This window comes from Falco cherrug, chromosome 2, assembly GCF_023634085.1.
Source record: "Falco cherrug isolate bFalChe1 chromosome 2, bFalChe1.pri, whole genome shotgun sequence".
Lineage (NCBI taxonomy): Eukaryota > Metazoa > Chordata > Aves > Falconiformes > Falconidae > Falco > Falco cherrug.
In genome coordinates, this window is record NC_073698.1 from 100,990,458 (window position 1) to 101,003,446 (window position 12,989).

The window sequence follows — 12,989 nt, forward strand, 5'->3', positions numbered from 1 at the left end:
CGTAAACTGGAAAACCATGGGGGTGAAGATGTATGGGGAAGATGCTGCTTCTCCTAGCCAGGGAGGGCATCATACCCTTCACCCCTCATCCTTTTAATAGACAGCACAGAGCCAAGATGAGCTTTTCTAGCTGGTGCCCCTCCTGCGCTTGAAACACCAGTCCTGTGACCTTTGCTTTGACGGCTGCTGTTGCATCTTTATTATGTTCTGCCCTGCTTTTCTTGGCGGTGCCAAGATCGAGTTACACAGCACCGCCTTGTGCTGCAAACAGCAATTCTGCTTACATTTAAGTGGCAGATTATTCTTAGAGAGGAGGGAAAAGAAGCTACAAATCCTACACACCTTCACGAGCCTCGTGCTGCACACACATTGCAGGCGTGTTGTGCTCATTTTAAGTTCCTTTGGCTGGCCTGCTGGACCTTCTCAGAGCAGTGGTCCAGTTGCCTAATGGAAGAGGCTAGCTGTGGTGCTTTTTACTGCACTGTTTTCTAGCTGTGGGTGCTGGCTCAGAAACATGGCCGGGGGACACGGACAGAACAGTGCGATGGTCAGAGCTGTGCACCAGTTTGCGTGCTTCAGCAGCTCCCCCGATTTTATCGCATGGGTTTTCTTACATATGCCATGCAGAGTGTACCCACTGCGCTGTGTGACCCAGAAAAAGAAAAAAGCAGCACGTTGCATCAAGGTCGGAGGCCGTCGGGCTCATGTCCTGCTGCTGAGCTGAGCTGTTGGCAGGACACCAGCGTTAGAGATACCAGGCTGGGCAGCGTGAGTCAGGCAGGTTGCAGCGTGCCGCAGAGGAGGTGCAGGGCTGCGGAGGTGTGGAGGGTGAGAGGAGCGTGTGCCCCCCTGTCGGCTGGCACTGACTTGTGAGAGGTGGTGGGAAGGAGTTGCTGAGTGATTTGCCGGCTGTGCTTGATCTGTGGAGATACGCTGCTTCTAAATATAAAAGTGGCATGCTAAAACAGATGCTGCAGTGTCCCACAACAGCAGCTTTGTACTTCAGAATCAGCTCTTTATTTTCAGAGGCATTTTTACAGTGTGAACGCAAGAACCTTTTGGTCCTCCATCAAGGCAGTACAGGATAAAAAGCAAGAGGATAACAACAGCAAACAAAAAAAAAAAGGATGTTATTTGGCAGCCTTGAACGTTAACGGCTTTCATGGAGATTGTTAGGTGCAACTGCTGCCTCCAGCCCTCTTTCAAGTGTATTTAAGAAAAACAGTGTCGCTGGTGAACAGCAAAGCATTTGTTTTTCTTCTTGGTGCCTATCTTGGCATTAAGAAGATTCCTCTGAGCCATTTAGTGAAAGTCACGAATTCAAGTAGCATTTTGTGACGCCACAGCCATACCCAGGGAAATCACTTTGTGGGGCTGGTTTCACTAGATGTATCTCCTGAGCTTGGAGACAGTGGCTATAAGGAGTCTCAGCAGTGATTATTACCAGGTATGAATTCAACAAAATTAAAGCTTTGGAAAGGTCAAAATTCCTTCCAAGTCTTTAATCCTAGCAGCATACAGTAAGTATGAGATACTTGTCAGCAATGAAGTCATGTTAGCCCAAGCTTACCCTTAGCAAGCGTAGGGAAATGACTCTCATTACATGTTTGATAGAGCGAAAAGGAGGTCCAAATTTGCACACAAAGTACAAGGACTAGTTCCTTGGTGAACCCGATTAGGTGGCTTAGGGGTGAGAGGAGGGAAGCTACCAACCTGTCTCTGTACCAGGTCCCCAGTCCGACAGTCTCTCAACACTTTGCTCGTCTTTACTCGACACCCGTGAAGTAGAGCCTGATGGTTACCCTTACTTGAGGTGGTGGGAGCTGAGAGGTAGAGCCGATGGCCTTACTGCTTTGCTGTTAATGTGCTCCTTGGCACTGCGTTGGTCTGTGCCAGTCAGTACCTGGGCTTGGTTTGGGGCATTTGATTTCCCTCTGCCCTTCCCAGTCTTCCAGCACTTTCTCAGTGGGCTTCACACTGTTGATGACCACTTTGAGTGTTGTCCCAGAGCCTGCCGTGTGTGTCCTCATGCTGGAAAACATTTCACGCTGCAAAAACAATGTAATGGACTGAAGCAGAGCTTTCATATTTTTTCCAGCCTTTTGGACTGCCTCCCCCCGTCCTGATCCCACAAAATAATAGTTATGTCTTAGGGTCACAGGGCCACCACACAAAGGTGACCCAGGGCCAAGTGTAATATGGCGTCGGACACAGTTGGCCTTCAGGCCAGTGACCTGTCATCGCCCCTGTGTTATTTAGCAGTGCAGAGGTAACCCCCTTGTTCAAAGTCACCTAACTGAGCCTCACAGCCGGAAGGGAGGTTTCTGCCCAGATCACTGTCACCCATCCTCACAAGAATTTGGGTTTGTATTTGCTAGTTTTTGGAAACTCTTAGCTGGGGTATTTGCATGTTTTTTTCAGTCACACCTGCCCTGGTGCTAGTAGTGCTGGAAGGTCTTGATGGTCACTTGTAGGTATCTTTTGACTAGTCTAGTTCCTAAAGAGGTCCCTGGAAGCCGAAGGCACCAAGCACAGGGTAAGTCTGAGACCACAGCAATGGACTTGTGCCCTTGTGTTTGATTCCTGAATCCAGCCACTGTTACATGCATGTCCAGCGACGTGCATGTGTGTCATCCTATTTTCTGTATGGGCTGAATTTATTGAAGTTGTCCGTAGCTTTAATTTTTGTGATGTGCTGACCACTGCTACTGGAAAAACATGGCCCTGAATGTGTCACAGAAAGGAGGTGCCAGAATTACAGCTGTACATGTTGTGTTGTAGTGCCTTATCCATGGGTTCTTTACAAGTATGTGGTTTACATTAAAGAAAAAAAAAAAAAAGAAAAGAAAAGAAAATCTCTCCCTTCCAAATTTAAACCTTCAGTTGAACTGTGGGAGTCACTTTCCACTAATTGAGAAGGAGAGCTTTTTAATACTGGAGAGACAATTACATTCAAGCAATTAATATTCACAGGGTGGCTTGGGGGCACCCACGCAGCAGTTCTGGTTTTTTTAACATTTTAACATTAGGGGTTCAGATCTGCTGAAGCGAGGCTTCCTGGAGAGTTCTGCTGGGATCATGTTTGGCTTTTGGAGCTGGTGTGATGTAGGTGGAAAAAGCTTAATTGGCTGACATTTTCACCCATTTTTGCTTAAGGGAGACAAGCTCTGGTTGGATACATCTTGTTCTGACTGTGGGTTGTGAGGTCCCCAGGATCCTACAACCTGCCTGCTGGGATCCACACTTGATGAAACGGCCCTGTTGTGCCCTGCTTGCAGCTAAACATCTGCCTGCGGGTGACTCCCCCCTCCTCCTCCTTCTTCTCCTTCTCCTGGTGGATGTTCAGAGACAATTGTAACCACATGCTCACCAGCTGTTACAAACCCTAACTGAAGATTCAGGAGGGGAACTGGGGAACGGAAACTTCGAGATACAGTTTTGTGCCACTACCAAGCCCATCTTGCCACTTCCTTATTCCATGTTCCCCATTGTGGATAATTTCTGGCTGCTTTTTTCTTTAGACCATCAAATGGGGGTGGATACAGCCTTGCGTAGGGCATGAGCCTCTTTTGACATTTCAAACTCCATTATGAGGGCAGTTGGGTGAAGATGTCCTGCATGTACAGAAGATGTTCTGGTCACGAGGCAAAATCTGCTTGCCAAGCCATGGTGCCAGCAGTGTGTCTGTTTATGGGTGCCTGCTGCAGATGGCCCTGAGCCAGCCCTACCTGATGCTGGCTCTAGCTCTACAGATCCCGCTCCTCCCCCTCTAGATTTTGTGATGGTCGCGGTGGTGATGGCAGTGGCCATTGAAGCCAGAGACCTCCATGGCCTTCCAGTGCTGGTATTTGTTTTGTGGGGAAAAAATGTTAGGATTAGTTCCTAGTAGGTGTGAAGCTATGCATGCACTGTCTTCTGTAGGGGAGCGGTGGTGTTTGACAAGCAGTATTTAGAGCACGGTGTGACTCCTGTGTGCATTAAAATGCAAGGAGACATGGTGGCCAAAGCATTTCTGCATGGTCAAGCGCTGACATACGAGGAGGGTGGCTTGTTCCTCTCTGAGCTTTGTAGCACAGTTTGTGATTTCCTTGGGAAAGCTCAGTGCCTGTGTTAGTGTTACAGTAGTGCCGTCCAGGTTTTTTACATAACTTTCGAGAAGGAGTAGCAGGAAGATGTCCCTCAACTCTGCAGGGAAAGCAAAGGGGTTTTGCCATGTCCAGTCCAGTGTTTGTTGTGAAACTGAGTGAACAAGCTTCCTGCCTGGCTTGGAAACCGCACCTCCTTCAGCACCAGCCACAGACTATGTCCTTGGCGTGTTAAATCCCCTTTTGTCCAATTTTCAAGTTTGTTACTATTTTTAGGCCTCTGTAGGTAGCCTGGAGGAATTCGGGATCTCTAGCCTTAAAAAAAAATAATAAAACCCTATTAAAAAAATCTTGCAGAATATGCAGGAGATGAAACCAGGTTTTTTTTTTGTGGGAATTAGATCAGGACGTACAGAGAAACCAGTCTAAAATTAGAATATCTTTCTGGTTGATATTATTTTTTTACCATCTCAGGGAATTTTATAACAGGTTATAGTGTTTCATTATGCTCTGTAGGATGGCTAAACTCCAGAGAGCCGATACTTGTTTTTAAGTTGTGTAAAACTTTGTCGTAAATGGTTTTGTGGCATAGAGGATATAACCTCAAATGTAAAAGGACCTCACCGAATTAGTCACATGAGAGCACCATATAGTCCAGTACCTTGTTCCCCAAATACCAGGTGCTGAGGAAAAGAGAAAAAGAAAGAAACTGGGAGAGTACATGGTGAACTTTCCTTTAGGGCATTCTTGCCATCCGAGAAGTTTAGCGATTTGAGTCTTCCTGAGTGAGGAATGCATCCAAGACTATTGGGTTGACCTGTCCCCCATGGATTCTCTTTTCTGAAATAATTTTCTGCTTCTGGCTTCCACTGCATCCTGTTCACTCTCTGCATAACGCTTGTGACCTTAGAGCCTGCTCTTGTAGCCCTCCTCAGTCATTGTTTTTCCAGGCAGAGCATCTTCAGCAGCTAAAGCTCTGCTCCTGTTAAAAGTAATTCTGTACATCTCTGTCTGTAGTCTGGAAAACACAGCTATTTTCAACCCAAGTATGATTCTTAACCAGATCGACCTAGACCTTTAATCTTAGTCGTTTGAGTCCAGATGGAATCAAGGAAAGAAATACAAAGTCGTGTATCATTAAATTATAATTAATGACATACAGTTTAGTAAGTGCCTACAAGTGCGTTGTTACTGGTGTGCACCTCGCTGATTGGAGCCCCTGTTCACATAGTCCTGTAGTGCCTTTCAGACAGAGGCTGTTGCCAGGGTCTCGGATACAGCCTGAACTGTGCTCCAAACCTCCAAAAGCTGGAGATCCTCGAGTCGGAGGGTTTGGCTTGGGTGACTCTGGCAGCTGAATCCCCCCAAAGAGCACTGGTCAGCTGGTCACTTTGCTGAGCCTCCAGGCAAACAAGTCTATTAAAACCAAACATCTCTGTTTACAGCTGCTCGCCACAGGGCACAAAGTTAAAGGAAGAGGTGGAAATGAGCTGGGGGGGAAGGGGTAACCACTCGTTTTGGTGGCAGCCCAAGCTTGCACCAGTGTAAACTGTTTGGGAATCCACATCTTGGGTCCTGCTGGCTGCCAGCGTGGCAGCTCTCAGTGGGTCTGTATGACCAGACCCATTTAATGCCTAAACCAAATAAGCTGTTTATAGCCTGGCTAACTGGAAGCAGATTCAGTGTGAGCCTGGAGGAAAGTTTGAACAGAGGGACCCACACTCAGAGTTCTTCCCTGCTCTGTCACCAGGCTGCCCTTCCTAGATGGATGAGATCAGATCAGATATTGGCTCTTCAGGATATTTTAAAGCAAATAGCAGTCACTCTCTTCAGAGCACAGAACTGTGCCCTAATATTGTCAGGGAAAGGAGCATGTGAAAATACGTGTTTTGGTCTTTGCTAGCAAATATTTTGATACTCTTTTGAAGATCTTAATTTGTTTTTCTTCCTTTGCTCTTGGTCTGAAGCCAATGGAAAGCAAATCAGCAGTCCTGATATCTGATCTAGCTCTATTCAGGCATGTTTTTCTTAAACAGTAGGACTTTGTCGTTTATACATTTGAAGTGCTTGTACCATTGGCAATAATTGTATTCCCTGTAAAGCTACATACACTGTGTGTTTTTGGTTTCAAGTGCTTTTCACTTAAAAATCACAGACAGGTTGCCCCAGCTGCTTGTTTGCTGGGCTGTGCTTACTTAGATGGATGCAATTTGCAGTAGTGATCCTTTCCAATTAAGTGCTCTATTCAAACGTTTTCTTTTCAGAGAGGTTCAGCATGTGATCCTGTGACTAGTCCTCATCCCAGACAGCAGACATTTCCCTGCTTCCTTAAGTTAGCTGATTGTTCAGGTGAATACCTCCCCAGATGTTGAATTTTGATTTCAAGCTGCTGTTCTAGCAGCTTTCCGTCTTCCCCACTTCTGCCCCCTCTATTACATTTCTCAGGAAGAATTGCCTCTTCTTGGCATGAGCGAACATAAAGTAACCTAACCCTGTGTTTTACTTCGAGGATTTTGGTTAGGCATGTTGCCATTTGTTTAATTCAAGCACAGTTAGGCTGCTTGCGTTAGTTTATGGTTAGCTCAATCCCACTAGAAACTTTCTTCAGCCGGGTGGTCCACTGGGATGAAAGCAAGGTAAGTTTTGGGGGGTCCTCAGCATATCGTTTGGGAGCAGAGGGATTAAACGCTGCAGCACTGAAGAACTGAGACTTCCTCCCACTGGTGGGGATGGAAAGCAGGCGTCCAACCCAGATCTGCGCAGGTGTCAGAAGCTGCGTGTAGGGACCACACTGCAAGAGGCTTTACTGGATTATGGGTTGATTATCATGCATGGTATTTTATACTTTAGCACCCTTTAAAAGTCAGTGCTAAAGCCAGGGAAGAGCCGGTATGCTCAGGTCCCATGGCAGTGCTTCCCGCTGTTTCCCGCTGAAGGCCCTGTTCTTTGTGTGCTCTCTCGCAGGCTTGGATTTCTCTCCTGTTATTAAAAAGCAAAATCAAAACATCCTTCCCCTTCCCTTTACCCAATACTTTAGCTCTTAGGGATGCAAACCTAACTTTCCGAACATGGACAGGTCATAAACTGATGCCACAACTGTCCTGAGTCAGTGAAGATCTCCACACAGTACCTTGGAGAGGAGCGTAAAGCTGTCCCATGTATTTCCCTGCAGCTTTATGGGAGACAGTTTCATTTTCCACATTTTCTATCTCACAGCTGACAAGCCTCTAGGGTTGTACTTTTCTGACTGCTGCAGGAGTCCCTCTGGTTCCATAATCTGCCTTTAAGGCAGCTAAGTCAGGTAAGAAACAAACCCAGGCTCCTTGGGGAAGCATGGTGGTCTACAGAGATGATCTTTCTGGTGGGACCCACCTATTAGCTGGAAAATGTCTGGGGAGTCAGTGAACCGAAAGTGTTCCCAACCCCCATGTTAGAGTCCCTAAGCTAATGTGACGGCTTGACATGGAGCAAAGGAGCCAAGTGTAATACTGAGGTAACAGCCACATTTATCACTCAGAGTTGCCTGCAAAGGAAATGGGATTGATGGATGCTTGATACGTTGGTGTTTGCTGCCTGCCTGTCCTGCAGGAGCTAAGTGGATGTGCATCTCCTTTCCATATTCGAGTATCTTCTGGGTGCCTAGCATCCGACACCTTGCTGTCTTTCCAAGGTGCCAAATTACACTCTACAGCATTCACCAGGACAAGTTCACAAAGGAATCTTGGAACCAAACCCCATTGAAATCCATGCCTGAAGACTTTTCCCAGGGATTATTGCCCAGAAACCTGTGACTGATTCATCCTTTTGTAATAAGAGTGAAGCTTACTGCTAGGAGGAATACCTAGAGGTCTGGGCTAGTACCTTTTTTGTCAGAAGTAAATTTGATTTCAGAGAACCATGGCCAAAACTTGCTTGCTTATTAAACTACTCTGAGCAGCTTTAATAACACATATAAGGGTTTGTTGCTGTTTTCTAATTTGGATTCTTTCAGATATCTGAAGAACTGTTGCACCAGTGCAGTTAGTGCACAGAAGTGGAAGCCAAAGCTGCTTGTACATATCAGTATCTGATCGCTTTGAATTCCCAAAGGTCACAAACCCAGCATCTCAGTATGGTATCCACATACAAATTGCAGTTGGCTTATAACTCACTCGACTTGGGAGCGCTCCTAGGAGGTGTAAACAAGACCCAACCAATCCAACAGAGAACTGCAGTTGGCCCATGTTGGTTTGTGGCTGAAAATTTGGTTCTCCAAAGCCTGTTGCCAGTCTGGTGCGTCCGGGCTAGTTCTCATTTGCTACTGTGCTGTTGTACACGGGTCTGTAGATATCTTCAAAACCTTCATTCATATTTAGCATCTGGTTGAGGGGGTTTTGTTTGTTGCTGTGGCAGCAGATCTCCTTCATGTCATTATTATAATCCCTCTGACTTTGCAGTGAGTTACATGGACACAATTCTGTACATTTGTAACAGTCTTCAAAACTGTATTCCTTCCAGACGGAATGAGCTATGGAGTTGCTTTTGTTTTCTCCATTGCAGCTTTAAAACCATTTCTCCCAGTTGGGTTTCACTTGCAGTTTATGATTTATCTTTGCTTATTGGAATATTTTGACTCTTTTCAAGACAGATAAATCTTCTAATGCATTCATTACCAGGTGCTCAAGTTACTCTGGAGAAAGGGTTTCATTTTGATTTGAAGCAACTAGTACCTTAACAGACTACCTTCACCATCCATGATGGTAGAGTCAGTGCTGAAAAGAAAGGAAAACCACTTATCAGGCCAATCTTTTTCTACGCAGGAGCTTCAAAGAGACACCAGGCACATAAAAGCATGCAAACCATCAGGCTGCGTACCCATCTATTTTAAATGTATTCTGTGGTGCTTCTCTAACTAGCAACCAGACAGGTTATGTGCAATTTCAGGCTGTTGCTGAATGTGAATACCTTATTGCTCTGTTGCTAAAAAGGATGGGGAACAGAGGATATGTGTTCTCTTGGAGGGACCCCCTTCTGAGAAAAAAACCTACTCAGTTAAAAGCCTAACAAGTAATTTTAAATCTAATGGTTAATTTAGAAAGAAGTATTAACCACATAAGGAACTGTTTATGTTAGGGAAGTAAGAGTTTTCCTACTAAATCAGTCCCATGTGCCTGAAGTGCCCATGAATCACTGCTGCCAGTCAAGCACGAGAAAGTGATTCACGAAGCCATTTTAATAGTGCCTGTAACTGGGCTGCTGGTGGGAAGTTTGGTAAGTGCATCGTTATTGCAAGCGCTCTGAATGTGTCCAGTCGTGAGCTGGAGAGCTGGGTCAGGCTTATCCGATCCAGTGGTCTCTTGCTAGCGGAGGCCAGTACCAAACATGTTCAACAAGGGGACACTTCTGTTTGTAGACACTTGGAACCTGCCCCAAAACTTTTTGCCTGATTTTTGCTAGCTGGAGGTAAACATTTTTTTCTAAGGCAGAAGGTTTTTTCTGTGTATCTTCTAAATCTAGAAAGATTTTTTTAACAAATGTGGCTGCAGTAGACACATAGAAGTATGAGTATCATGTGAGTATGCAAAAGCTACAGCACGAACTGCATTAGCTTAATGTAGCCTGCATTACAGTTTTATTCCCTGCTGTCTTGCTTTGCATGAAACCCAGTGTTCGTGTGAGGAAAAAACATATAGCTAAATAGGTTGCTAATACTTTCACTAATATTTTACCCAATTGGTTCATCAGTTAAATTGTGGTCTGCATTTGGTGGGGCAGCGATAGTTCCACTTCATTACACTCCAATGCCATTAGGGCTGTTGTAACAGGCACGTGGCCTGCTTGCAGGGCCTCACTGTGTTCCTGTTGGCAGCAAGGGCACCATTCAGCCCATCATTCAGCCGGTTTCTCATTCTGTGGCATGCCTCTCTGGTGTCGGGCATTCCACCTTTCCCTCCATTACTGTCTGCTGAACGTCCTTTCATAAACCCTGGGCATTTACAACGGATATGGTAACACTGTCAGTGTAAGAAGCGGTGCTGCTCCTCTGTCATCTTCAGCAGTGGCAGGGATCCCAGATCCTGGTGGATGCTGTGCTACTGCTTACCGCCTCCCCATCAAGGCACAGCGTGCAGCACAGTTGCTAGAGCCTGTTTAGTTCCCTTCTTCAGCCAGTCGTCTTTATGTGAATTTCTCCCTGCTTTCCACAGAGCAAATCTTCAATCAAAGCGACAAAGCCCCCTGTTTATTCGACTTGTTGTCCCTATGGTCTAAGACCTATTGTGTCTGCAAAATGCCAAGAGCTGCTATTCCCACGACTTCTTGGAGGAAGTATGCTTTCTTTTCTTTACTACACGCTTTCTCCTTGGTGTGACCAATTTAATGATTTCCACCTCCCTCTTGCTTTGCCCTCTTGTCCTCCCAGGCCTGAAGCTAGGTAAACACCAGTGGGAAGGCTAAGCAGGGCGGCACAGATTTTAGTTCCAATCTTGCGTTTGGTTCCTGGGATGGTCTCTCGGGGCAAAAAATATTCCTTTGTGTGGAGACAGCTGTTTGCCAGCCTGAAAATACAAAACACAAGTTCTCTGGTGAGATGCAGAATATCAGATGCAGTGTCTTGAACCTTACACAGAGCTGAATTAAACTTTTGAGGTTTTTAACCCGTGAAATAAAACAGAGTCCCTTGGTGATAGGAATTGCAAATCCAGAGTAATGTGCTGGTGATTTTGTGATAATGTGTGTATAACGTCCAAAACTGCAGGCTTCAGAAATGAGCATTCTGCAGTCTTCAGCTGTCTCTCAGCTTCTGCGGTGTGCCTGGCACATGCCATCAGCATCATGATGGAGAGCTGAGGGACGGTGGGCAGGAGTCAGAGGGGTGAGTAGCGGAGGCTGAGCTGAGTAGTTCACTCTTGGCTTCAGAAACTTTTGCCTGGGAACTCCTTCTGCTGAGGAGCAAAATGTCTGTTTCGTTAGCAAGCCTTTGTGGCATGTCCGTTATGGACCCAGAACAGTAATAAGTCTTCCTTGGAGGAGAGAGACATTGCTATTGCCCATGGGGCTCTCTGATAGCCTAAGCAGGAAACATGAGTAATTCTTAAACAGCTATCATCAAGGTTATGCAATGTTTGCGTTCCTTCTGAGCAGCAGCCTGTGGTGGCTGTGGCAGTAGCTGGACACCAAAGCTAGAGGCCTGTGTATCCACATTGATCTCATCAGTGGAGAGCCATGCTGCTCATGGTGTGAGCTGGGATGCTTAATTTTCAGCATCGTCATTTGAATATTTGCAGGAGTAGTTCTGTGCCCCCAGTGATGTGTTCATCAAACCCTGCTACAGTTTGTTGCTTGGATTGGGACTGTTACCCCTTCAGCCGTGGCACATTTCTGTGGAAGCGCAATACTAAACCTCTGTACTTTCTGCTGAACTCTTAATTGAATGCACTTCGGTATGCGGGTTATAGCACTGTGAGACAGCCAGAGCAGATGCTGGCTGCTTCTGGAGAGCTTTTCATACCCTCCGATGAGAACGAGCTGACATTGCAGCAGGAGCTCAGAAGTCAGAGACCTGTGCAATGAATGCTCTTAACCCTACTAACCCTGAGACCAATCTTCTCGTACAGCAGACTTCCGAAAGTGCTAAGCTCACTCAATGCTACGTTTCATAATTCATGAGTGTGAACAATATTACCAGGCTATAGATTTTGAACCGTTCTGACCTTTGTATGCCCAGACCCTCCTCCTACCGAAGGGCTTGAATCAGTTGGTTAGAAGTCTTTGATACAGGATATTTAAGAGAGGAAAAGGGAGTGCAGGGTACAGAGGGAGATTAGGGGCAGGGCTGCAGCATTATGCTGAAAAGATCTTTTGACCCATCCAGCCTATCACTTGCACTGTGGTGAAGATTATAAAGATGTTTTCAAAATGTGCTGCAATTAAAGCTCATGAGCATATATAACATTCACTCCGAGTTTTCCATCCTTGCATTTTTTTATAAACAGTAAACTGTTATGCCCATGTATCAGTTACAGAGTATAGTCTGCATTTATGGACAGGGGAAACTGAGGCAATCAATGCTGTGTCTCACCAAGGTTACACAATAAGGCTGTGTCACACTGTGCACGAGTGACCTTGAGAGCCTGCATTGCAGCGCTGTGCATCATCTCTGGGTGCACTTCTGTTTTTGAAAAAATACTCCATCTGCTAAAAAGCACCAAGAAAGTTTCATGCATACTCTGACTGGCAAAATTACACATCCCATCTCCCTCAGCTTGGTGACCTGTTATAGTAGCTCTTCATTTTTAAAAACCGATTAATTCTGGTTAAAGCATGAGATGTGCTTCCTAAAAGTAACATCAGCTGAAATTCTGGAATTAACTCTATACTTTTTGTATAGCATGGATAAAATAATTATGAGACAGACTGTATATTTATTAAATCATTAACCATATAATACATATCTCAAAACCTCAAGTAATTTTTGTTGCTTGTATGTCGTGTTCACTGCAGAATGCACATTTGTTTATGCTGTGTGAGTGGCACACTTTTTCCCTTTAAAGACATTATGGATGAAGAAGGGCCCAGGAAACAAATGCCAACCCCAATCATTCTATGGGAATAATTATCCCGGTGAACATGGGCGATCCAGTTCAGTTCTTTGGCGCTCCAGTTTTATGCTGATGTAGCTGCGTTGGCAGAGAGGCAGTGCCTCGGGCGTGAGCGCTGAGTGGCCATGCCAGTCCTGGCTCCCTGGTGCATGGGGTCTCAGATGGAGTGCTGTCGTCAGAAGTTGCACCATCCAGCTTGCACAAAAGCTCGCTCAAAGCTCGCTCACGGCAGTGTTTTGTAAACACTGGTTTCTGAGCAGCAGCCGTTCCCCTCTCCAGATATCCCTCCTTTGCAGAGCTGCAGTTCCCCTCTCCAGCTATCCCT

The 12,989-nt window shown here is 45.7% G+C and overlaps 1 protein-coding gene across 11 annotated transcripts in view; it reads left to right on the top strand.

Annotated features, from left to right (window-relative positions):
• The window catches only part of TIAM1 (TIAM Rac1 associated GEF 1), a 195,190-nt gene that overhangs the window by 111,251 nt on the left and 70,950 nt on the right, over positions 1-12,989 (top strand). The window lies entirely within an intron of this gene.